This window comes from Schistocerca americana, chromosome X, assembly GCF_021461395.2.
Source record: "Schistocerca americana isolate TAMUIC-IGC-003095 chromosome X, iqSchAmer2.1, whole genome shotgun sequence".
Lineage (NCBI taxonomy): Eukaryota > Metazoa > Arthropoda > Insecta > Orthoptera > Acrididae > Schistocerca > Schistocerca americana.
This window is the reverse complement of record NC_060130.1, coordinates 11,986,699-12,012,107: the sequence shown is the minus strand read 5'-3', so window position 1 is coordinate 12,012,107 and position 25,409 is coordinate 11,986,699.

The window sequence follows — 25,409 nt, the reverse complement described above, 5'->3', positions numbered from 1 at the left end:
GATACAGTAAACCTGAAGTGAAGCATCGGAATCTATAACTAGTGTCACAGGAATGGTTCAAAGCATAGACAGTAAGAAGAGTCAGTTTTCTTATACATAAGTCGGCATTGTGCCTTATGTATTTAATTCCGACACAATTTCTGTGTTTCATCGTCAATATAAAGGTCACAGGGATACAGTGAACCTGAAGTGATGCATCGGAATCTATAACTAGTGTCACAGTAGTGGTTCAATACATAGACAGGAAGAAGATTCAGTTCCCTTGCACTTAAGTCGGCATTGTGCCTTTTCAACTTAATTCCGATGCAATTTCTGTGTTTCGTTGTCATTAAGGAGGTCCAAGGGATACAGTAAACCTGAAGTGAAGCATCAGATTCTATAACTAGTGTCACAGGAATGGGCAAAACATAGACAGTAAGAAGAGTCAGTCTTCTAGTACTTGAGTCGGCATTGTGCCGTTTGTATTTAATTCCATTGCAATTTCTGTGTTTCATCGGCAATAAGAAGGTCAGAGGGATACAGTAAAACTGAAGTGAAGCATCGGAATCTATAACTAGTGTCACAGGAATGGTTCAAAACATGGACAGTAAGAAGAGTCAGTCTTCTTGTACTTAAGTCGGCATTGTGCCTTTTGTATATAATTACGATGCAATTTCTGTATTTCATCGTCAATAAGAAGGTCAGAGGGATACAGTAAACCTGAAGTGAAGCATCGGAATCAATAAATAGTGTCACAGGAATGGTTCAAATCATAGACAGAAAGAAGAGTCAGTTTTCTTGTACTTAAGTCGGCATTGTGCCTTTTGTAATTAATTCCGATGCAATTTCTGTGGTTCATCGTCAATAAGAAGGTCAGCGGGATACAGTAAACTTGAAGTGATGCATCGGAACCTATAACTAGTGTCACAGTAGTGGTTCAAAACATAGACAGGAAGAAGATTCAGTTCTCTTGCACTTAAGTCAGCATTGTGCCTTTTCCATTTAATTCCGATGCAATTTCTGTGTTTCGTCGTCATTAAGAAGGTCCAAGGGATACAGCAAACCTGAAGTAAAGCATCGGAATATAGAACCGGTATCACAGGAAAGGTCCAAAATATAGACAGTAAGAAGAGCAAGACTGCTTGTACTTCACTCTTCATTGTGCCTTTTGTATTTAATTCCGATGCAATTTCTGTGTTTCATCGTCAATAAGAAGGTCAGCTGGATACAGTAAACCTGAAGTGAAGCATCAGAATCTATGACTAGTGTCACAGGAATGGTTCAAAACATAGACAGTAAGAAGAGCCAGTCTTCTTGTACTTGAGTCCGCATTGTCCCTTTTGTATTTTATTCCAATCAATTTTCTGCGTTTGATCATCAATAAGAAGGTCAGAGGGATACAGTAAACCTGAAGTGAAGCATCGGAATCTAAAACTAGAGTCACAGGAATGGTTCAAATCATAGACAGTAAGAAGAGTCAGTCTTCTTGTACTTAAGTCGGCATTGTGCCTTTTGCATATAATTCCGATGCAATATCTGTATTTCATCGTCAATAAGAAGGTCAGAGGGATTCAGTAAACCTGAAGTGAAGCATCGAAATCTATAACTACTGTCACAGGAATGGTTCAAAACATAGACAGTAAGAAGAGCCAGTCTTCTTGTACTCGAGTCGGCATTGTGCCTTTTGTATTTAATTCCGAAGCAATTTCTGAGTTTCATCGTCAATAAGAAGGTCAGAGGGATACAGTAAATCTGAAGTGAAGCATCTGAATCTATAATTAGTGTCACAGGAATGGTTCAAAACATAGACAGTAAGAAGAGCCAGTCTTCTTGTACTTGAGTCCGCATTGTCCCTTTTGTATTTTATTCCAATCAATTTTCTGTGTTTGATCGTCAATAAGAAGGTCAGAGGGATACAGTAAACCTGAAGTGTCGCATCGGAATCTATAACTAGTGTCACAGGAATGGTTCAAAGCATAGACAGTAAGAAGAGTCTGTCTTCTTGTACATAAGTCGGCATTGTGCCTTTTGTATTTAATTCCGATGCAATTTCTGTGTTTCATCGTCAATAAGAAGGTCAGCTGTATACAGTAAACCTACAGTGAAGCATCAGAATCTATGACTAGTGTCACAGGAATGGTTAAAAACATAGACAGTAAGAAGAGCCAGTCTTCTTGTACTTGAGTCCGCATTGTGCCTTTTGTATTTTATTCCGATCAATTTTCTGCGTTTGATCATCTATAAGAAGGTCAGAGGGATTCAGTAAACCTGAAGTGAAGCATCGGAAACTATAACTACTGTCACAGGAATGGTTCAAAACGTAGACAGTAAGAAGAGCCAGTCTTCTTGTACTCGAGTCGGCATTGTGCCTTTTGTATTTAATTCCGATGCAATTTCTGTTTTCCATCGTCAATAAGGTCAGAGGGATACAGCAAAACTGAAGTGAAGCATCGGAATGTATTACTTGTGTCACAGGAATGGTTCAAAACATAGTCGCTAAGAAGAGTCGGTTTTCTTGTGTTTCAGTCGGCATTGTGCCTATTGTATTTAATGCCGATGCAATTTCTGTGTTTCATCGTCAATAAGAATGTCAAAGGGATACAGTAAACCTGAAGCGAAACATCGGAATCTATAACTAGTGTCGCAGGAATGGTTCAAAACATAGACAGTAAGAAGAGTCAGTCTTCTTGTACTTAAGTCGGCATTGTGCTTTTTGTATTTTATTCCGATGCAATTTCTATGTTTCATCGCCAATAAGACGGTCAGAGGGATACAGTAAACCTGAAGTGAAGCATCGGAATCTATAACTAGTGTCACAGGAATGGTTCAAAACATAGACAGTAAGAAGAGTCAGTTTTCTTGTAGGAAAGTCGGCATTGTGCCTTTTGTATTCAATTCCGATGCAATTTCTGTGTTACATCGTCAATAAGAAGGTCAGAGGGATACAGTAAACCTGAAGTGAAGCATCGGAATCTATAACTAGTGTCACAGGAATGGTTCAAAGCATAGACAGTAAGAAGAGTCAGTTTTCTTATACATAAGTCGGCATTGTGCCTTATGTATTTAATTCCGACACAATTTCTGTGTTTCGTCGTCAATATAAAGGTCACAGGGATACAGTGAACCTGAAGTGATGCATCGGAATCTATAACTAGTGTCACAGTAGTGGTTCAATACATAGACAGGAAGAAGATTCAGTTCCCTTGCACTTAAGTCGGCATTGTGCCTTTTCAATTTAATTCCGATGCAATTTCTGTGTTTCGTTGTCATTAAGGAGGTCCAAGGGATACAGTAAACCTGAAGTGAAGCATCAGATTCTATAACTAGTGTCACAGGAATGGGCAAAACATAGACAGTAAGAAGAGTCAGTCTTCTAGTACTTGAGTCGGCATTGTGCCGTTTGTATTTAATTCCATTGCAATTTCTGTGTTTCATCGGCAATAAGAAGGTCAGAGGGATACAGTAAAACTGAAGTGAAGCATCGGAATCTATAAGTAGTGTCACAGGAATGGTTCAAAACATGGACAGTAAGAAGAGTCAGTCTTCTTGTACATAAGTCGGCATTGTGCCTTTTGTATTTAATTACGATGCAATTTCTGTATTTCATCGTCAATAAGAAGGTCAGAGGGATACAGTAAACCTGAAGTGAAGCATCGGAATCAATAAATAGTGTCACAGGAATGGTTCAAATCATAGACAGAAAGAAGAGTCAGTTTTCTTGTACTTAAGTCGGCATTGTGCCTTTTGTAATTAATTCCGATGCAATTTCTGTGGTTCATCGTCAATAAGAAGGTCAGCGGGATACAGTAAACTTGAAGTGATGCATCGGAACCTATAACTAGTGTCACAGTAGTGGTTCAAAACATAGACAGGAAGAAGATTCAGTTCTCTTGCACTTAAGTCGGCATTGTGCCTTTTCCATTTAATTCCGATGCAATTTCTGTGTTTCGTCGTCATTAAGAAGGTCCAAGGGATACAGCAAACCTGAAGTAAAGCATCGGAATATAGAACCGGTATCACAGGAAAGGTTCAAAGTATAGACAGTAAGAAGAGCAAGACTGCTTGTACTTCACTCTTCATTGTGCCTTTTGTATTTAATTCCGATGCAATTTCTGTGTTTCATCGTCAATAAGAAGGTCAGCTGGATACAGTAAACCTGAAGTGAAGCATCAGAATCTATGACTAGTGTCACAGGAATGGTTCAAAACATAGACAGTAAGAAGAGCCAGTCTTCTTGTACTTGAGTCCACATTGTCCCTTTTGTATTTTATTCCAATCAATTTTCTGCGTTTGATCATCAATAAGAAGGTCAGAGGGATACAGTAAACCTGAAGTGAAGCATCGGAATCTAAAACTAGAGTCACAGGAATGGTTCAAATCATAGACAGTAAGAAGAGTCAGTCTTCTTGTACTTAAGTCGGCATTGTGCCTTTTGCATATAATTCCGATGCAATATCTGTATTTCATCGTCAATAAGAAGGTCAGAGGGATTCAGTAAACCTGAAGTGAAGCATCGAAATCTATAACTACTGTCACAGGAATGGTTCAAAACATAGACAGTAAGAAGAGCCAGTCTTCTTGTACTCGAGTCGGCATTGTGCCTTTTGTATTTAATTCCGAAGCAATTTCTGAGTTTCATCGTCAATAAGAAGGTCAGAGGGATACAGTAAACCTGAAGTGAAGCATCTGAATCTATAATTAGTGTCACAGGAATGGTTCAAAACATAGACAGTAAGAAGAGCCAGTCTTCTTGTACTTGAGTCCGCATTGTCCCTTTTGTATTTTATTCCAATCAATTTTCTGCGTTTGATCATCAATAAGAAGGTCAGAGGGATACAGTAAACCTGAAGTGAAGCATCGGAATCTAAAACTAGTGTCACAGGAATGGTTCAAAGCATAGGCAGTAGGAAGAGTCAGTCTTCTTGTACTTAAGTCGGCATTGTGCCTTTTGTATTTAATTCCGATGCAATTTCGGTGTTTCATCGTCAATAAGAAGGTCAGAGGGATACAGCAAAACTGAAGTGAAGCATCGGAATCTATAACTTGTGTTACCGGAATTTTTTTCAAAACATAGTCGCTAAGAAGAGTCGGTTTTCTTGTACTTAAGTCGGCATTGTGCCTATTGTATTTAATGCCGATGCAATTTCTGTGTTTCATCGTCAATAAGAATGTCAAAGGGATACAGTAAATCTGAAGTGAAACATCGGAATCTATAACTAGTGTCGCAGGTATGGTTCATAACATAGACATTAGGAAGAGTCAGTCTTCTTGTACTTAAGTCGGCATTGTGCCTTTTGCATATAATTCCGATGCAATATCTGTATTTCATCGTCAATAAGAAGGTCAGAGGGATTCAGTAAACCTGAAGTGAAGCATCGGAATCTATAACTAGTGTCACAGGAATGGTTGAAAACATAGACAGTAAGAAGAGTCAGTTTTCTTGTAGAAAGGTCGGCATTGTGCCTTTTGTATTTAATTCCAATGCAATTTCTGTGTTTCATCGTCAATAAGAAGGTCAGAGGGATACAGTAAACCTGAAGTGAAGCATCGGAATCTATAATTAGTGTCACAGGAATGGTTCAAAGCATAGACAGTAAGAGGAGTCAGTTTTCTTGTACAAAAGTCTGCATTGTGCATTTTGTATTTAATTCCGACGCAGTTTCTGTGTTTCGTCGTCAATAAGAAGGACCAAGGGATACAGTAAACCTGACGTGAAGCACAGGAATCTAAAACCGGTATCACAGGACAGGTTCAAAGCATAGACAGTAAGAAGCGCCAGTCTTCTTGTACTTTAGTCGCATTTTGCCTTTTGTATTTAATTCCGATGCAATTTCTGTGTTTCTTCGTCAATAAGACGGTCAGAGGGATACAGTAAACCTGAAGTGAAGCATCGGAATCAATAACTAGTGTCACAGGAATGGTTCAAATCGTAGACAGTAAGAAGAATCAGTTTTCTTGTACTGAAGTCGGCATTGTGCCTTTTGTATTTAATTCCGATGCAATTTCTGTGTTTCATCGTCGATAAGAAGGTCAGCTGGATACAGTAAACATGAAGTGAAGCATCGGAATCTATGACTAGTGTCACAGGAATGGTTCAAAACATAGAGAGTAAGAAGAGCCAGTCTTCTTGTACTAGAGTCGGCATTGTGCCTTTTGTATTTAATTCCGGTCAAATTTCTGTGTTTGATCGTCAATAAGAAGGTCAGAGGGATACAGTAAACCTGAAGTGAAGCATCGGAATCTAAAACAAGTGTCACAGGAATGGTTCAAAACATAGATATTTAGAAGAGTCTGTTTTCTTGTACTTAAGTCGGCATTGTGTATTTTCTATTTCATTCCGATGCAGTTTCTATGTTTCGTAGTCAACAAGAACGTCCAAGGGATACAGTACACCTGAAGTGAAGCATCGGAATCAATAACTAGTGTCACAGGAATGGTTCAAATCGTAGACAGTAAGAAGAATCAGTTTTCTTGTACTGAAGTCGGCATTGTGCCTTTTGTATTTAATTCCGATGCAATTTCTGTGTTTCATCGTCAATAAGAAGGTCAGCTGGATACAGTAAACCTGAAGTGAAGCATCGGAATCTATAACTTGTGACACAGGAATGGTTCAAAACATAGATATTAAGAAGAGTCAGTTTTCGTGTACTTAAGTCGGCATTGTGCCTTTTCTATTTAATTCCGATGCAATTTCTGTGTTTCGTCGTCAATAAGTAGGTCCAAGGGAGACAGTAAACCTGATGTGAAGCATCGGAATCTAAAACCGGTCTCACAGGAAAGGTTCAAAACATAGACAGGCACAAGAGCCAGACTTCTTGTACCTGAGTCAGCATTGTGCATTCTGTATTTAATTCCGATGCAATCTCTGTGTTTCATCGTCAATAAGACGGTCAGAGGGATACAGTAAACCTGAAGTGAAGCATCGGAATCTATAACTAGTGTCACAGGAATGGTTCAAAACATAGACAGGAATAAGAGTCAGCTTTCTTCTACATAAGTCGGCATAGTGCCTTTTCTATTTAATTCCGATGCAATTTCTGTGTTTCGTCGTCAATAAGAAAGTCCAAGTGATACAGTAAACCTGAAGTGAAGCATCGGAATCTAAAACTGGTCTCACAGGAACGGTTCAAAACATAGACGGTAGGAAGAGCCAGTCTTCTTGTACTTGAGTGTGCATTGTGCCTTTTGTATTTAATTCCGATGCACATTCTGTGTTTCATCGTCAATACGAAGGTCAGCTGGATACAGTAAATCTGAAGTGAAGCATCGGAATCTATAACTAGTGTCACAGGAATGGTTCAAATCATAGACAGGAAGAAGAGCAAGTCTTCTTGTACGTCAGTCGGCATTGTGCCTTTTTGTATTTAATTCCGATGCAATTTCTGTGTTCATCGTCAATACGACGGTCAGGGGGATACAGTAAATCTGAAGTGAAGCATCGGAATCTATAACTAGTGTTACAGGAATGGTTCAAATCTTAGACAGTAAGAAGAGTCAGTCTTCTAGTACTTGAGTCGGCATTGTGGCTTTTGTATTTAATTCCGATGCAACGTCTGTCTTTCATCGTCAATAAGAAGGTCAGGGGGATACAGTAAAAATGCAGTGAAGCATCGGAATCTATAACTAGTGTCACAGGAATGGTTCAAAACATAGACAGTAAGAAGAGTCGGTCTTCTTGTACTTAAGTCGGCATTGTGCAATGTGTATTTAATTCCGATGCAATTTCAGTGTTTCATCGTCAATAACCATGTCAGCTGCATACACTAAACATGAATAGAAGCATCGGAATCTATAACTAGTGTCACAGGAACGGTTCAAAACATAGATATTAAGAAGAGTCTGTATTTTTGTACTTAAGTCGGCATTGTGCCTTTTCTATTTAATTCCGATGCAATTTCTGTGTTTCGTCGTCAATAAGTAGGTCCAAGGGAGACAGTAAACCTGATGTGAAGCTTCGGAATCTAAAAGCGGTCTCACAGGAAAGGTTCAAAACATAGACAGTAAGAAGAGCTAGACTTCTTGAACATGAGTCGGCATTGTGCCTTTTGTATTTAATTCCGATGCAATCTCTGTGTTTCATCGTCAATAAGACGGTCAGAGAGATACAGTAAACCTGAAGTGAAGCATCGGAATCTATAACTAGTGTCACAGGAATGGTTCAAAACATAGACAGGAGGAAGAGTCAGTTTTCTTGTACTTAAGTCGGCATTGTGCAATTTCTATTTAATTCCGATGCAATTTCTGTGTTTCGTCGTCAATAAGAAAGTCCAAGGGATACAGTAAGCCTGAAGTGAAGTATCGGAATCCAAAACCGGGCTCATAGGAAAGGTTCAAAACAAAGACAGTAGGAAGAGCCAGAATTTTCGTACTTGAGTCGACATTGTGCCCTTTGTATTTAATTCCGATGCAATTTCTGTGTTTCATCATCAATAAGACGGTCAGAGGGATACAGTAGAACTGAAGTGTAGCATCGGAATCTATAACTAGTGTCACAGGAATTGTTCAAAACATAGACAGTAAGAAGAGTCAGTTTTCTTGTACTTAAGTCGGCATTGTGCCTTTTGTATTTAATTCCGATGCAATTTCTGTGTTTCATCGTCAATAAGAAGGTCAGAGGGATACAGTAAACCTGAAGTGAAGCATCGGAATCTATAACTAGTGACACAGGAATGGTTCAAAATATAGACAGTAAGAAGAGTCAGTTTTCTTGTACTTAAGTCGGCATTGTGCCTTTACTATTTAATGCCGATGCAATTTCTGTGTTTCATCGTCAATAAGAATGTCAAAGGGATACAGTAAATCTGAAGTGAAACATCGGAATCTATAACTAGTGTCGCAGGTATGGTTCATAACATAGACATTAGGAAGAGTCAGTCTTCTTGTACTTAAGTCGGCATTGTGCCTTTTGCATATAATTCCGATGCAATATCTGTATTTCATCGTCAATAAGAAGGTCAGAGGGATTCAGTAAACCTGAAGTGAAGCATCGGAATCTATAACTAGTGTCACAGGAATGGTTGAAAACATAGACAGTAAGAAGAGTCAGTTTTCTTGTAGAAAGGTCGGCATTGTGCCTTTTGTATTTAATTCCAATGCAATTTCTGTGTTTCATCGTCAATAAGAAGGTCAGAGGGATACAGTAAACCTGAAGTGAAGCATCGGAATCTATAATTAGTGTCACAGGAATGGTTCAAAGCATAGACAGTAAGAGGAGTCAGTTTTCTTGTACAAAAGTCTGCATTGTGCATTTTGTATTTAATTCCGACGCAGTTTCTGTGTTTCGTCGTCAATAAGAAGGACCAAGGGATACAGTAAACCTGACGTGAAGCACAGGAATCTAAAACCGGTATCACAGGACAGGTTCAAAGCATAGACAGTAAGAAGCGCCAGTCTTCTTGTACTTTAGTCGCATTTTGCCTTTTGTATTTAATTCCGATGCAATTTCTGTGTTTCTTCGTCAATAAGACGGTCAGAGGGATACAGTAAACCTGAAGTGAAGCATCGGAATCAATAACTAGTGTCACAGGAATGGTTCAAATCGTAGACAGTAAGAAGAATCAGTTTTCTTGTACTGAAGTCGGCATTGTGCCTTTTGTATTTAATTCCGATGCAATTTCTGTGTTTCATCGTCGATAAGAAGGTCAGCTGGATACAGTAAACATGAAGTGAAGCATCGGAATCTATGACTAGTGTCACAGGAATGGTTCAAAACATAGAGAGTAAGAAGAGCCAGTCTTCTTGTACTAGAGTCGGCATTGTGCCTTTTGTATTTAATTCCGGTCAAATTTCTGTGTTTGATCGTCAATAAGAAGGTCAGAGGGATACAGTAAACCTGAAGTGAAGCATCGGAATCTAAAACAAGTGTCACAGGAATGGTTCAAAACATAGATATTTAGAAGAGTCTGTTTTCTTGTACTTAAGTCGGCATTGTGTATTTTCTATTTAATTCCGATGCAGTTTCTATGTTTCGTAGTCAACAAGAACGTCCAAGGGATACAGTACACCTGAAGTGAAGCATCGGAATCAATAACTAGTGTCACAGGAATGGTTCAAATCGTAGACAGTAAGAAGAATCAGTTTTCTTGTACTGAAGTCGGCATTGTGCCTTTTGTATTTAATTCCGATGCAATTTCTGTGTTTCATCGTCAATAAGAAGGTCAGCTGGATACAGTAAACCTGAAGTGAAGCATCGGAATCTATAACTTGTGACACAGGAATGGTTCAAAACATAGATATTAAGAAGAGTCAGTTTTCGTGTACTTAAGTCGGCATTGTGCCTTTTCTATTTAATTCCGATGCAATTTCTGTGTTTCGTCGTCAATAAGTAGGTCCAAGGGAGACAGTAAACCTGATGTGAAGCATCGGAATCTAAAACCGGTCTCACAGGAAAGGTTCAAAACATAGACAGGCACAAGAGCCAGACTTCTTGTACCTGAGTCAGCATTGTGCATTCTGTATTTAATTCCGATGCAATCTCTGTGTTTCATCGTCAATAAGACGGTCAGAGGGATACAGTAAACCTGAAGTGAAGCATCGGAATCTATAACTAGTGTCACAGGAATGGTTCAAAACATAGACAGGAATAAGAGTCAGCTTTCTTCTACATAAGTCGGCATAGTGCCTTTTCTATTTAATTCCGATGCAATTTCTGTGTTTCGTCGTCAATAAGAAAGTCCAAGTGATACAGTAAACCTGAAGTGAAGCATCGGAATCTAAAACTGGTCTCACAGGAACGGTTCAAAACATAGACGGTAGGAAGAGCCAGTCTTCTTGTACTTGAGTGTGCATTGTGCCTTTTGTATTTAATTCCGATGCACATTCTGTGTTTCATCGTCAATACGAAGGTCAGCTGGATACAGTAAATCTGAAGTGAAGCATCGGAATCTATAACTAGTGTCACAGGAATGGTTCAAATCATAGACAGGAAGAAGAGCAAGTCTTCTTGTACGTCAGTCGGCATTGTGCCTTTTTGTATTTAATTCCGATGCAATTTCTGTGTTCATCGTCAATACGACGGTCAGGGGGATACAGTAAATCTGAAGTGAAGCATCGGAATCTATAACTAGTGTTACAGGAATGGTTCAAATCTTAGACAGTAAGAAGAGTCAGTCTTCTAGTACTTGAGTCGGCATTGTGGCTTTTGTATTTAATTCCGATGCAACGTCTGTCTTTCATCGTCAATAAGAAGGTCAGGGGGATACAGTAAAAATGCAGTGAAGCATCGGAATCTATAACTAGTGTCACAGGAATGGTTCAAAACATAGACAGTAAGAAGAGTCGGTCTTCTTGTACTTAAGTCGGCATTGTGCAATGTGTATTTAATTCCGATGCAATTTCAGTGTTTCATCGTCAATAACCGTGTCAGCTGCATACACTAAACATGAATAGAAGCATCGGAATCTATAACTAGTGTCACAGGAACGGTTCAAAACATAGATATTAAGAAGAGTCTGTATTTTTGTACTTAAGTCGGCATTGTGCCTTTTCTATTTAATTCCGATGCAATTTCTGTGTTTCGTCGTCAATAAGTAGGTCCAAGGGAGACAGTAAACCTGATGTGAAGCTTCGGAATCTAAAAGCGGTCTCACAGGAAAGGTTCAAAACATAGACAGTAAGAAGAGCTAGACTTCTTGAACATGAGTCGGCATTGTGCCTTTTGTATTTAATTCCGATGCAATCTCTGTGTTTCATCGTCAATAAGACGGTCAGAGAGATACAGTAAACCTGAAGTGAAGCATCGGAATCTATAACTAGTGTCACAGGAATGGTTCAAAACATAGACAGGAGGAAGAGTCAGTTTTCTTGTACTTAAGTCGGCATTGTGCAATTTCTATTTAATTCCGATGCAATTTCTGTGTTTCGTCGTCAATAAGAAAGTCCAAGGGATACAGTAAGCCTGAAGTGAAGTATCGGAATCCAAAACCGGGCTCATAGGACAGGTTCAAAACAAAGACAGTAGGAAGAGCCAGAATTTTCGTACTTGAGTCGACATTGTGCCCTTTGTATTTAATTCCGATGCAATTTCTGTGTTTCATCATCAATAAGACGGTCAGAGGGATACAGTAGAACTGAAGTGTAGCATCGGAATCTATAACTAGTGTCACAGGAATTGTTCAAAACATAGACAGTAAGAAGAGTCAGTTTTCTTGTACTTAAGTCGGCATTGTGCCTTTTGTATTTAATTCCGATGCAATTTCTGTGTTTCATCGTCAATAAGAAGGTCAGAGGGATACAGTAAACCTGAAGTGAAGCATCGGAATCTATAACTAGTGACACAGGAATGGTTCAAAATATAGACAGTAAGAAGAGTCAGTTTTCTTGTACTTAAGTCGGCATTGTGCCTTTTGTAATTAATTCCGATGCAATTTCTGTGGTTCATCGTCAATAAGAAGGTCAGCGGGATACAGTAAACTTGAAGTGATGCATCGGAACCTATAACTAGTGTCACAGTAGTGGTTCAAAACATAGACAGGAAGAAGATTCAGTTCTCTTGCACTTAAGTCGGCATTGTGCCTTTTCTATTTAATTCCGATGCAATTTCTGTGTTTCGTCGTCATTAAGAAGGTCCAAGGGATACAGTAAACCTGAGGTGAAGCATCGGAATATAGAACCGGTATCACAGGAAAGGTTCAAAAAATAGACAGTAAGAAGAGCAAGACTGCTTGTACTTCACTCTTCATTGTGCCTTTTATATTTAATTCCGATGCAATTTCTGTGTTTCATCGTCAATAAGACTGTCAGAGGGATACAGTAAGCCTGAAGTGAAGCATCGGAATCTATAACTAGTGTCACAGGAATGGTTCAAAGCATAGACAGTAAGAAGAGCCAGTCTTCTTGTACTTGAGTCGGCATTGTGCCTTTTGTATTTAATTCCGATCCATTTTCTGTGTTTGATCGTCAATAAGAAGGTCAGAGGGATATAGTAAACCTGAAGTGTCGCATCGGAATCTATAACTAGTGTCACAGGAATAGTTCAAAGCATAGACAGTAAGAAGAGTCAGTTTTCTTGTACATAAGTCGGCATTGTGCCTTTTGTATTTAATTCCGATGCAATTTCTGTGTTTCATCGTCAGTAAGAAGGTCTGAGGGATACAGTAAACCTGAAGTGAAGCATCGGAATCTGTAACTAGTGTCACAGGAATGGTTCAAAATATAGGCAGCAAGAAGAGTCAGTTTTCTTGTACTTAAGTCGGCATTGTGCCTTTTGTAATTAATTCCGATGCAATTTCTGTGTTTCATCGTCAATAAGAAGGTCAGCGGGATACAGTAAACCTGAAGTGATGCATCGGAACCTATAACTAGTGTCACAGTAGTGGTTCATAACATAGACAGGAAGAAGATTCAGTTCTCTTGCACTTAAGTCGGCATTGTTCCTTTTCTATTTAATTCCGATGCAATTTCTGTGTTTCGTCGTCATTAAGAAGGTCCAAGGGATACAGTAAACCTGAAGTAAAGCATCGGAATATAGAACCGGTATCACAGGAAAGGTTCAAAATATAGACAGTAAGAAGAGCAAAACTGCTTGTACTTCACTCTTCATTGTGCCTTTTGTATTTAATTCCGATGCAATTTCTGTGTTTCATCGTCAATATGAAGGTTAGAGGGATACAGTAAACCTGAAGTGAAGCATCGGAATCTATAACTAGTGTCACAGGAATGGTTTAAAACATAGACAGTAAGAAGAATCAGTTTTCTTGTACTTAAGTCGACATTGGGCCTTTTGTATTTAATTCCGAGGCAATTTCTGTGTTTCATCGTCAATAAGAACGTCAGAGGGATACAGTAAACCTGAAGAGATGCATCGGAATCTATAACTAGTGTCGCAGTAGTGGTTCAATACATAGACAGGAAGAAGATTCAGTTCTCTTGCACTTAAGTCGGCATTGTGCCTTTTCAATTTAATTCCGATGCAATTTCTGTGTTTCGTTGTCATTAAGGAGGTCCAAGGGATACAGTAAACCTGAAGTGAAGCATCGGAATATAGAACCGGTATCACAGGAAAGGTTCAAAATATAGACAGTAAGAAGAGCAAGACAGCTTGTATTTCACTCTTCATTGTGCCTTTTATATTTAATTCCGATGCAATTTCTGTGTTTCATCGTCAATAAGACTGTCAGAGGGATACAGTAAACCTGAAGTGAAGCATCGGAATCTATAACTAGTGTCACAGGAATGGTTCAAAGCATAGACAGAAAGAAGAGCCAGTCTTCTTGTACTTGAGTCGGCATTGTGCCTTTTGTATTTAATTCCGATCAATTTTCTGTGTTTGATCGTCAATAAGAAGGTCAGAGGGATATAGAAAACCTGAAGTGTCGCATCGGAATCTATAACTAGTGTCACAGGAATGGTTCAAAGCATAGACAGTAAGAAGAGTCAGTTTTCTTGTACATAAGTCGGCATTGTGCCTTTTGTATTTAATTCCGATGCAATTTCTGTGTTTCATCGTCAGTAAGAAGGTCTGAGGGATACAGTAAACCTGAAGTGAAGCATCGGAATCTACAACTAGTGTCACAGGAATGGTTCAAAATATAGACAGCAAGAAGAGTCAGTTTTCTTGTACTTAAGTCGGCATTGTGCCTTTTGTAATTAATTCCGATGCAATTTCTGTGTTTCATCGTCAATAAGAAGGTCAGCGGGATACAGTAAACCTGAAGTGATGCATCGGAACCTATAACTAGTGTCACAGTAGTGGTTCATAACATAGACAGGAAGAAGATTCAGTTCTCTTGCACTTAAGTCGGCATTGTTCCTTTTCTATTTAATTCCGATGCAATTTCTGTGTTTCGTCGTCATTAAGAAGGTCCAAGGGATACAGTAAACCTGAAGTAAAGCATCGGAATATAGAACCGGTATCACAGGAAAGGTTCAAAATATAGACAGTAAGAAGAGCAAGACTGCTTGTACTTCACTCTTCATTGTGCCTTTTGTATTTAATTCCGATGCAATTTCTGTGTTTCATCGTCAATAAGAAGGTCAGCTGGATACAGTAAACCTGAAGTGAAGCATCAGAAACTATGACTAGTGTCACAGGAATGGTTCAAAACATAGACAGTAAGAAGAGCCAGTCTTCTTGTACTTCAGTCCGCATTGTGCCTTTTGTATTTTATTCCATTCTATTTTCTGCGTTTGATCATCAATAAGAAGGTCAGAGGGATACAGTAAACCTGAAGTGAAGCATCGGAATCTAAAACTAGAGTCACAGGAATGGTTCATATCATAGACAGTAAGAAGAGTCAGTCTTCTTGTACTTAAGTCGGCATTGTGCCTTTTGCATATAATTCCGATGCAATATCTGTATTTCATCGTCAATAAGAAGGTCAGAGGGATTCAATAAACCTGAAGTGAAGCATCGGAATCTATAACTACTGTCACAGGAATGGTTCAAAACATAGACAGTAAGAAGAGCAAGTCTTCTTGTACTCGAGTCGGCATTGTGCCTTTTGTATTTAATTCCGATGCAATTTCTGTGTTTCATCGTCAGTACGACAGTCAGAGGGTTACAGTAAACCTGAAGTGAAGCATCGGAATCTAAAACTAGTGTCACAGGAATGGTTCAAAGCATAGGCAGTAGGAAGAGTCAGTCTTCTTGTACTTAAGTCGGCATTGTGCCTTTTGTATTTAATTCCGATGCAATTTCTGTGTTTCATCGTCAATAAGAAGGTCAGAGGGATACAGCAAAACTGAAGTGAAGCATCGGAATCTATAACTTGTGTCACAGGAATGGTTCAAAACATAGTCGCTAAGAAGAGTCGGTTTTCTTGTACTTAAGTCGGCATTGTGCCTATTGTATTTAATGCCGATGCAATTTCCGTGTTTCATCGTCAATAAGAATGTCAAAGGGATACAGTAAAATTGAAGTGAAACATAGGAATTTATAACTAGTGTCGCAGGAATGGTTTGTAACATAGACAGTAAGAAGAGTCAGTCTTCTTGTACTTAAGTCGGCATTGTACCTTTTGCATATAATTCCGATGCAATATCTGTATTTCATCGTCAATAAGAAGGTCAGAGGGATTCAGTAAACCTGAAGTGAAGCATCGGAATCTATAACTAGTGTCACAGGAATGGTTCAAAACATAGACAGTAAGAAGAGTCAGTTTTCTTGTAGAAAGGTCGGCATTGTGCCTTTTGTATTTAATTCCGATGCAATATCTGTGTTTCATCGTCAATAAGAAGGTCAGAGGGATACAGTAAACCTGAAGTGAAGCATCGGAATCTATAATTAGTGTCACATGAATGGTTCAAAGCATAGCCAGTAAGAAGAGTCAGTTTTCTTATACAGAAGTCGGCATTGTGCCTCATGTATTTAATTCCGATGCAATTTCTGTGTTTCATCGTCAATATGAAGGTCAGAGGGATACAGTAAACCTGAAGTGATGCATTGGAAAATGTTACTAGTGTCACAGGAATGGTTCAAAACATAGACAGTAAGAGGAGTCAGTTTTCTTGTACAAAAGTCTGCATTGTGCATTTTGTATTTAATTCCGACGCAGTTTCTGTGTTTCGTCGTCAATAAGAAGGACCAAGGGATACAGGAAACCTGACGTGAAGCATCGGAATCTAAAACCGGTATCACAGGAAACGTTCAAAACATAGACAGTAAGAAGCGCCAGTCTTCTTGTACTTTAGTCGCATTGTGCATTTTGTATTTAATTCCGATGCAATTTCTGTGTTTCTTCGTCAATAAGACGGTCAGAGGGATACAGTAAACCTGAAGTGAAGCATCGGAATCAATAACTAGTGTCACAGGAATGGTTAAAATCGTACACAGTAAGAAGAATCAGTTTTCTTGTACTTAAGTCGACATTGTGCAATTTGTGTTTAATTCCGTTACAATTTCTGTGTTTCATCGTCAATACGACGGTCAGAGGGATGCAGTAAACCTGAAGTGAAGCATCGCATTCTACAACTAGTGTCACAGGAATGGGTAAAACGTAGACAGTAAGAAGAGTCAGTCTTCTAGTACTTGAGTCGGCATTGTGCCGTTTGTATTTAATTCCGATGCAATTTCTGTGTTTCATCGTCAATAAGAAGGTCAGAGGGATACAGTAAAAGTGAAGTGAAGCATCGGAATCTATAACTAGTGTCTCAGGAATGGCTCAAATCATAGACAGAAAGAAGAGTCAGTCTTCTTGTACTGAACCCGGCATTGTGCCTTTTTTTTATAATTCCGATGCAATTTCTGTGTTTCATCGTCTATAAGAAGGTCTGATTGATACAGTAAACCTGAAGTGAAGCATCGGAATCTAAAACTAGTGTCACAGGAATGGTTTAAAACATAGACAGTAGGAAGAGTCAGTCTTCTTGTACTAAAGTCGGCATTGTGCCTTTTGTATTTAATTCCGATGCAATTTCTGTGTTTCATCGTCGATAAGAAGGTCAGCTGGATACAGTAAACATGAAGTGAAGCATCGGAATCTATGACTAGTGTCACAGGAATGGTTCAAAACATAGAGAGTAAGAAGAGCCAGTCTTCTTGTACTAGAGTCGGCATTGTGCCTTTTGTATTTAATTCCGGTCAATTTTCTGTGTTTGATCGTCAATAAGAAGGTCAGAGGGATACAGTAAACCTGAAGTGAAGCATCGGAATCTAAAACTAGTGTCACAGGAATGGTTCAAATCATAGATATTTAGAAGAGTCTGTTTTCTTGTACTTAAGTCGGCATTGTGTATTTTCTATTTAATTCCGATGCAATTTCTATGTTTCGAAGTCAACAAGAACGTCCAAGGGATACAGTAAACCTGAAGTGAAGCATCGGAATCAATAACTAGTGTCACAGGAATGGTTCAAAACATAGACAGTAAGAAGAGTCAGTCTCCTTGTACTTAAGTCGCCATTGTGCCTTTTGTATTTAATTCCGACGTAATTTCTGTGTTTCATCGTCAATAAGAAGGTCAGCTGGATACAGTAAACCTGAAGTGAAGCATCGGAATCTATAACTTGTGTCACAGGAATGGTTCAAAACATAGATATTAAGAAGAGTCAGTTTTCTTGTACTTAAGTCGGCATTGTGCCTTTTCTATTTAATTCCGATGCAATTTCTGTGTTTCGTCGTCAAGAAGAAAGTCCAAGGGATACAGTAAGCCTGAAGTGAAGTATCGGAATCCGAAACCGGGCTCATATTAGAGGTTCAAAACAAAGACAGTGGGAAGAGCCAGAATTTTCGTACTTGAGTCGACATTGTGCCCTTTGTATTCAATTCCGATGCAATTTCTGTGTTTCATCATCAATAAGACGGTCAGAGGGATACAGTAAAACTGAAGTGTAGCATCGGAATCTATAACTAATGTCACAGGAATGGTTCAAAACATAGACAGGAGGAAGAGTCAGTTTTCTTGTACTTAAGTCGGCATTGTGCATTTTCTATTTAATTCCGTTGCAATTTCTGTGTTTCGTCGTCAATAAGAAAGTCCAAGGGATACAGTAAGCCTGAAGTGAAGTATCGGAATCCAAAACCGGGCTCATAGGAGAGGTTCAAAACAAAGACAGTGGGAAGAGCCAGAATTTTCGTACTTGAGTCGGCATTGTGCGTTTTGTATTTAATTCCGATGCAATTTCTGAGCTTCATCGTCAATAAGAAGGTCAGCTGGATACAGTAAACCTGAAGTGAAGCATCGGAATCTATAACTAGTGTCACAGGAATGGTTCAAAACATAGACAGTAATAAGAGCCAGTCTTCTTGTACTTGAGTCGGCATTGTGCCTTTTGTATTTAATTCCGATCAATTTTCTGTGTTTGATCGTCAATAAGAAGGTTAGAGGGATACAGTAAACCCGAAGTGTCGCATCGGAATCTATAACTAGTGTCACAGGAATGGTTCAAAGCATAGACAGTAAGAAGAGTCAGTCTTCTTGTACATAAGTCGGCATTGTGGCATTTGTATTTAATTAAGATGCAATTTCTGTGTTTCATCGTCAATAAGAAGGTCAGAGGGATACAGTAAACCTGAAGTGAAGCATCGGAATCTATAACTAGTGTCACAGGAATGGTACAAAACATAGACAGTAAGAAGAGTCAGTCTTCTTGTACTTAAGCCACCATTGTGCCTTTTGTATTTAATTCCGATGCAATTCCTGTGTTTCATCGTCTATAAGAAGGTCAGCTGGATACAGTAAACCTGAAGTGAAGCATCTGAATCTATAACTAGTGTCACAGGAATGGTTCAAAACATAGACAGGAGGTAGAGCCAGTCTTCTTGTACTTGAGTCGGCATTGTGCCTTTTGTATTTAATTCCGATGCAATTTCTGTGTTCATCGTCAATACGACGGTCAGGGGGATACAGTAAATCTGAGTGAAGCATCGGAATCTATAACTAGGGTCACAGGAACGGTTCAATACTTAGACAGTAAGAAGAGTCAGTCTTCTAATACTTGAGTCGGCATTGTGCCTTTTGTATTTAATTCCGATGCAATTTCTGTGTTTCATCGTCAATAAGAAGGTCAGGGTGATACAGTAAAAATGAAGTGAAGCATCGAAATCTATAACTTGTGTCACAGGAATGGCTCAAAGCATAGACAGTAAGAAGAGTCAGTCTTCTTGTACTTAAGTCGGCATTGTGCTTTTGTATAAAATTCCGATGCAATTTCTGTGTTTCATCGCCAATAAGCAGGTCAGCTGGATACAGTAAATCTGAAGTGAAGCTTCGGAATCTATAACTAGGGTCAAAGGAATGGTTCAAAACATAGACAGTAAGAAGAGTCAGTCTTCTTGTACTTAAGTCGGCATTGTGCCTTTTGTATTTAATTCCGATGCAATTCCTGTGTTTCATCGTCTATAAGAAGGTGAGCTGGATACAGTAGACCTGAAGTGAAGCACTGGAATCTATAACTAGTGTCAAGGGAATGGTTCAAATCATAGACAGTAGAAAGAGCCAGTATTCTTGAACTTGAGTCGGCATTGTGCCTTTTGTATTTAATTGCGATGAAATATCTGTTTTTGATCGTCAATGAGAAGGTCAGAGGGATACAGTAAACCTGAAGTGGAGCATCGGAATCTACAACTAGTGTCACAGGAATGGTTCAAAACATAGACAGTAAGAACCGTCAGTCTTCTTGTACTTAAGTCAGCATTGTGCCTTTTGTATTCAATTAAGATGCAATTTCTGTGTTTCATCGTCAATAAGATGGTCAGGGGGATACAGAAAACCTGAAGTGAAGCATCGGAATATATAACTAGTGACACCGGAATGGTTCAAAACATAGTTATAAAAGAAGAGTCAGTCTTATTGTACTTAAGTCACCATTGTGAGTTTTGTATTAACTTCCGATGCAATTTCTGTGCTTCATCGTCAATAAGAAGCTCAGCTGGATACTGTAAACCTGAAGTGACGCATCGGAATCTGTAACTAGTGTCACAGGAATGGTTCAAAACATAGACAGAAAGAAGAGCCAGTATTCTTGAACTTGAGTCGGCATTGTGCCTTTTGTATTTAATTGCGATGAAATATCTGTTTTTGATCGTCAATGAGAAGGTCAGAGGGATACAGTAAACCTGAAGTGAAGCATCGGAATCTATAACTAGTGTCACAGGAATGGTTCAAAACATAGTCAGTAAGGAGAGTCAGTTTTCTTGTACTTAAGTCGTCATTGTGAATTTTGTATTTAATTCCGATGCAATTTCTGCGTTTCATCGTCAATAAGAAGGTCACAGGGATACAGTAAACCTGAAGTGAAGGATCGGAATCTATAACTAGTGTCACAGGAATGGTTCAAAACATAGACAGTAAGAAGAGTCAGTTTTCTTGTACTTAAGTCGGCATTGTGCCTTTTGTATGTAATTCCAATGCAATTTCTGTGTTTCATCGTCAATAAGAAGGTCAGAGGGATACAGTAAACATGAAGTGAAGAATCGGAATCTATAACTAGTGTCACAGGAATGGTTCAAACATAGACAGTAAGAAGAGTCAATTTTCTTGTACTTAAGTCGGCATTATGCCTTTTCCATTTAATTCCGATGCAATTTCTGTGTTTCGGCGTCAATAAGAAGGTCAGCTGGATACAGTAAACCTGAAGTGAAGCATCGGAATCTATAACTAGTGTCACAGGAATGGTTCAAAACGTAGACAGTAAGAAGAGCCAGTCTTCTTGTACATGAGTCGGGATTGTGCCTTTTGTATTTAATTTCGATGATATTTCTGTGTTTCATCGTCAATAAGAAGGTCAGAGGGATACAGTAAGCCTTAAGCGAAGCATCGGAATCTATAACTAGTGTCACAGGAATGGTTCAAACCATAGACAGTAAGAAGAGTCTTTCTTTTTGTACTTAAATCGGCATTGTGCCTTTTGAATTTAATGCCGATGCATTTTCTGTGTTTCTTCGTCAATACGAAGGTCAGAGGGATACAGAAAACCTGAAGTGAAGCATCGGAATCTATAACTAGTGTCACAGGAATGGTTCAAAACATAGACAGTAAGAAGAGTAAGTCTTCTAGTACTTACGTCGGCATTCTGCCTTTTGAATTTAATTCCGATGCATTTTCTGTGCCTCATCGTCAATAAGAGGGTCAGAGGGATACAGTAAACCAGAAGTGATGCATCGGAATCTATAACTAGTGTCACAGGAATGGTTCAAAACATTGATATTAAGAAGAGTCTGTTTTCATGTACTTAGGTCGGCATTGTGCCTTTTGTATTTAATTCCGATGCAACTTCTGTGTTTCATCGTCAATAAGAAGGTCAGCTGGATACAGTAAACCTGAAGTGAAGCATCGGAATCTATAACTAGTGTCACTGGAATGGTTTCAAACATTGACAGGAGGTATAGCCAGTCTTCTTGTACTTGAGTCGGCATTGTGCCTTTTGTATCTAATTCCGATGCAATTTCTGTGTTTCATCGTCAATACGACGGTCAGAGGGATACAGTAAACCTGAAGTGAAGCATCGGAATCTATAACTAGTGTCACAGGATTGGTTCAAAACATAGGCAGTAAGAAGATTCAGTCTTCTAGTACTTAAGTCGGCATTGTGCCTTTTGTATTTAATTCCGATGCATTTTCTGTGTCTCATCGTCAATAAAGGGTCAGAGGGATACAGTAAACCTGAAGTGATGCATCGGAATCTATAACTAGTGTCACAGGAATGGTTCAAAACATTGATATTAAGAAGAGTCTGTTTTCTTGTACTTAGGTCGGTATTGTGCCTTTTCTATTTAATTCCGATGCAATTTCTGTGTTTCGTCATCAATAACAAGGTCCAAGGGATACACTAAACCTGAAGTGAATCATCGGAATCTAAAACCGGTCTCACAGGAGAGGTTCAAAACATAGACAGTAAGGAGAGCCAGTCTTCCTGTACTTGCGTCGGCATTGTGCATTTTGTATTTAATTCCGATGCAATTTCAGTGTGTCATCGTCAATACGAAGGTCAGAGGGATACTGTAAACCTGAAGTGAAGCATCGATATCTATAACTAGTGTCACAGGAATAGTTCAAAACATAGACAGTAAGAAGGGTCAGTCTTCTTGTACTTAAGTCGGCATTGTGCCTTTTGTGTTTAATTCCGATGCAATATCTGTGTTTCTTCGTCAATAAGTAGGTCAGAGGGGTACAGTAAACCTGAAGTGAAGCATCGGAATCTATAACTAGTGTCACAGAAATGGTTCAAACCATAGACAGTAAGAAGAGCCAGTCTTCTTGTACTTGAGTCGGTGTTGTGCCTTTTATATTTAATTCCGATGCAATTTCAGTGTATCATCGTCAATTAGAAGGTCAGAGGGATACAGTAAACCTGAAGTGAAGCATCGGAAGCTATAACTAGTGTCACAGGAATGGTTCAAAACATAGACAGTAATAAGAGTCAGTCTTCTTGTACTTAAGTCGGCATTGTGCCTTTTCTATTTAATTCCGATGTAATATACGTGTTTCATCGTCAATAAGAAGGTCAGAGGGATACAGTAACCTGAAATGAAGCATCGGAATCTATAAATAGTGTCACAGGAATGGTTCAAGACATAGACAGTAAGAAGAGTCAGTTTTCTTGTCAGAGGGATACAGTAAACCTTTTGTATGTAATTCCGATGCGATTTCTGTGTTTCATCGTCAATAAGAAGGTCAGAGGTATACAGTAAACCTGAAGTGAAGCATCGGAATCTATAACTAGAGTCACAGGAATGGTTCAAACATAGACAGTAAGAAGGGTCAGTCTTCTTGTACTTAGCTCGGCATTGTGCCTTTTGTGTTTAATTCCGATGCAATATCTGTGTTTCTTCGTCAATAAGAAGGTCAGAGGGGTACAGTAAACCTGAAGTGAAGCATCGGAATCTATAAATAGTGTCACAGGAATGGTTCAAGACATAGACAGTAAGAAGAGTCAGTTTTCTTGTCAGAGGGATACAGTAAACCTTTTGTATGTAATTCCGATGCAATTTCTGTGTTTCATCGTCAATAAGAAGGTCAAGGGGTACAGTAAACCTGAAGTGAAGAATCGGAACTTATAACTAGTGTCACCGGAATGGTTCATAACATCGACAATAGAAAGAGCCAGTCTTCTTGTACTGAAGACGGCATTGTGGCTTTTGTATTTAATTCCGATCCAATTTCTGTGTTTGATTGTCAATCAGAAAGTCAGGGGGATACAGAAAACCTGGAGTGAAGCATCGGAATATATAACTAGTGTCACCGGAAAGGTTCAAAACATAGTCATTAAGAAGAGTCACTCTTCTTGTACTTAAGTCGGCATTGTGCCTTTTGTATTTAATTCCGATGCAATTTCTGTGCTTCATCGTCAATAAGAAGCTCAGCTGGATACAGTAAACCTTAAGTGAAGCATCGGAATCTATAACTAGTGTCACAGGAATGGTTCAAAACATAGACAGTAAGAAAAGCCAGTTTTCTTTTACTTGAGTCGGCATTGTGCCTTTTGTATATAATTCCGATGAATCTTCTGTGTTTGATCGTCAATACGAAGGTCAGAGGGATACAGTAAGCCTGAAGTGAAGCATCGGAATCTATAACTAGTGGCACAGGAATGGTTCAAACCATAGACAGTAAGAAGAGACAGTGTTCTTGTACTGAAGTCGGCATTCTGCCTTTTGTATATAATTGAAATGCAATTTCGGTGTTTCATCGTCAATAAGAAGGTCAGAGGGATACAGTAAGCCTGAAGTGAAGCATCGGAATCTATAACTAGTGGCACAGGAATGGTTCAAACCATAGACAGTAAGAAGAGACAGTGTTCTTGTACTGAAGTCGGCATTCTGCCTTTTGTATATAATTGAAATGCAATTTCGGTGTTTCATCGTCAATAAGAAGGTCAGAAGGATACAGTAAACCTGAAGTGAAGCATTGGAATTTATAACTAGTGCCACAGGCATGGTAGAAAACATTGATAGTAGGAAGAGTCTGTCTTCTTGTACTTAAGTCGGCATTGTGGCTTTTGTGTTTAATTAAGATGCAATTTCTGTGGTTCATCGTCAATAAGGAGGTCAGAGGGATACAGAGAACCGGAAGTGAATCATCGGAATCTATAACTAGTGTCACAGGAATGGTTCAAAACATAGACAGTGGGAAGAGTCAGTCGTCCTGTACTTAAGTCGGCATTGTGCCTTTTGTATTTAATTCCGATGCAATTTCTGTGCTTCATCGTCAATAAGAAGGTGAGCTGGATACAGTAAACCTGAAGTGAAGCATCGGAATCTATAACTAGTGTCACAGGAATGTTTCAAGACATAGACAGTATGAAGAGTTAGTTTTCTTGTACTTATGTCGGCATTGTGACTTATGAATTATTTTTCCGATGCAATTTCTGTGTTTCATCGTAAGCAAGCTAGTCAGCTGGATACAGTAAACCTGAAGTGAAGCATCGGAATCTAAAACTAGTGTCCCACGAATGGTTCAAAACATTGACAGGAAGTATAGCCAGTCTTCTTGTACTTGAGTCGGCATTGTGCCTTTTGTATTTAATTCCGATGCAATTTCTGTGTTTCATCGTCAATAAGATGGTCAGCTGGATACAGTAAACCTGAAGTGAAGCATCGGAATCTATAACTAGTGTCACAGGAATGGTTCAAAACATAGACAGGAAGTATAGCCAGTCTCCTTGTACTTGAGTCGGCATTGTGCCTCTTCTATTTAAATCCGATGCAATTTCTGTGTATCGTCGTGAATAACAAGGTCCAAGGGATACATTGAACCTGAAGTGAAGCATCGGATTCTAAAACCGGTCTCACAGGAAAGGTTCAAAATATTGACTGTAAGAAGAGCCAGTCTTCTTGTACTTGAGTCGGCATTGTGCTTTTCGAATTTAATTCCGATGCAATATCTGTGTTTCATCGTCAATACGAAGGTCAGAGGGATACAGTAAACCTGAAGTGAAGCATCGGAATCTATAGCCAGTGTCACAGGGATTGTACAAAACATAGACAGTAAGAAGGGTCAGTCTTCTTGTACTTAAGTCGGCATTGTGCCTTTTGTATTTAATTCCGATGCAATAT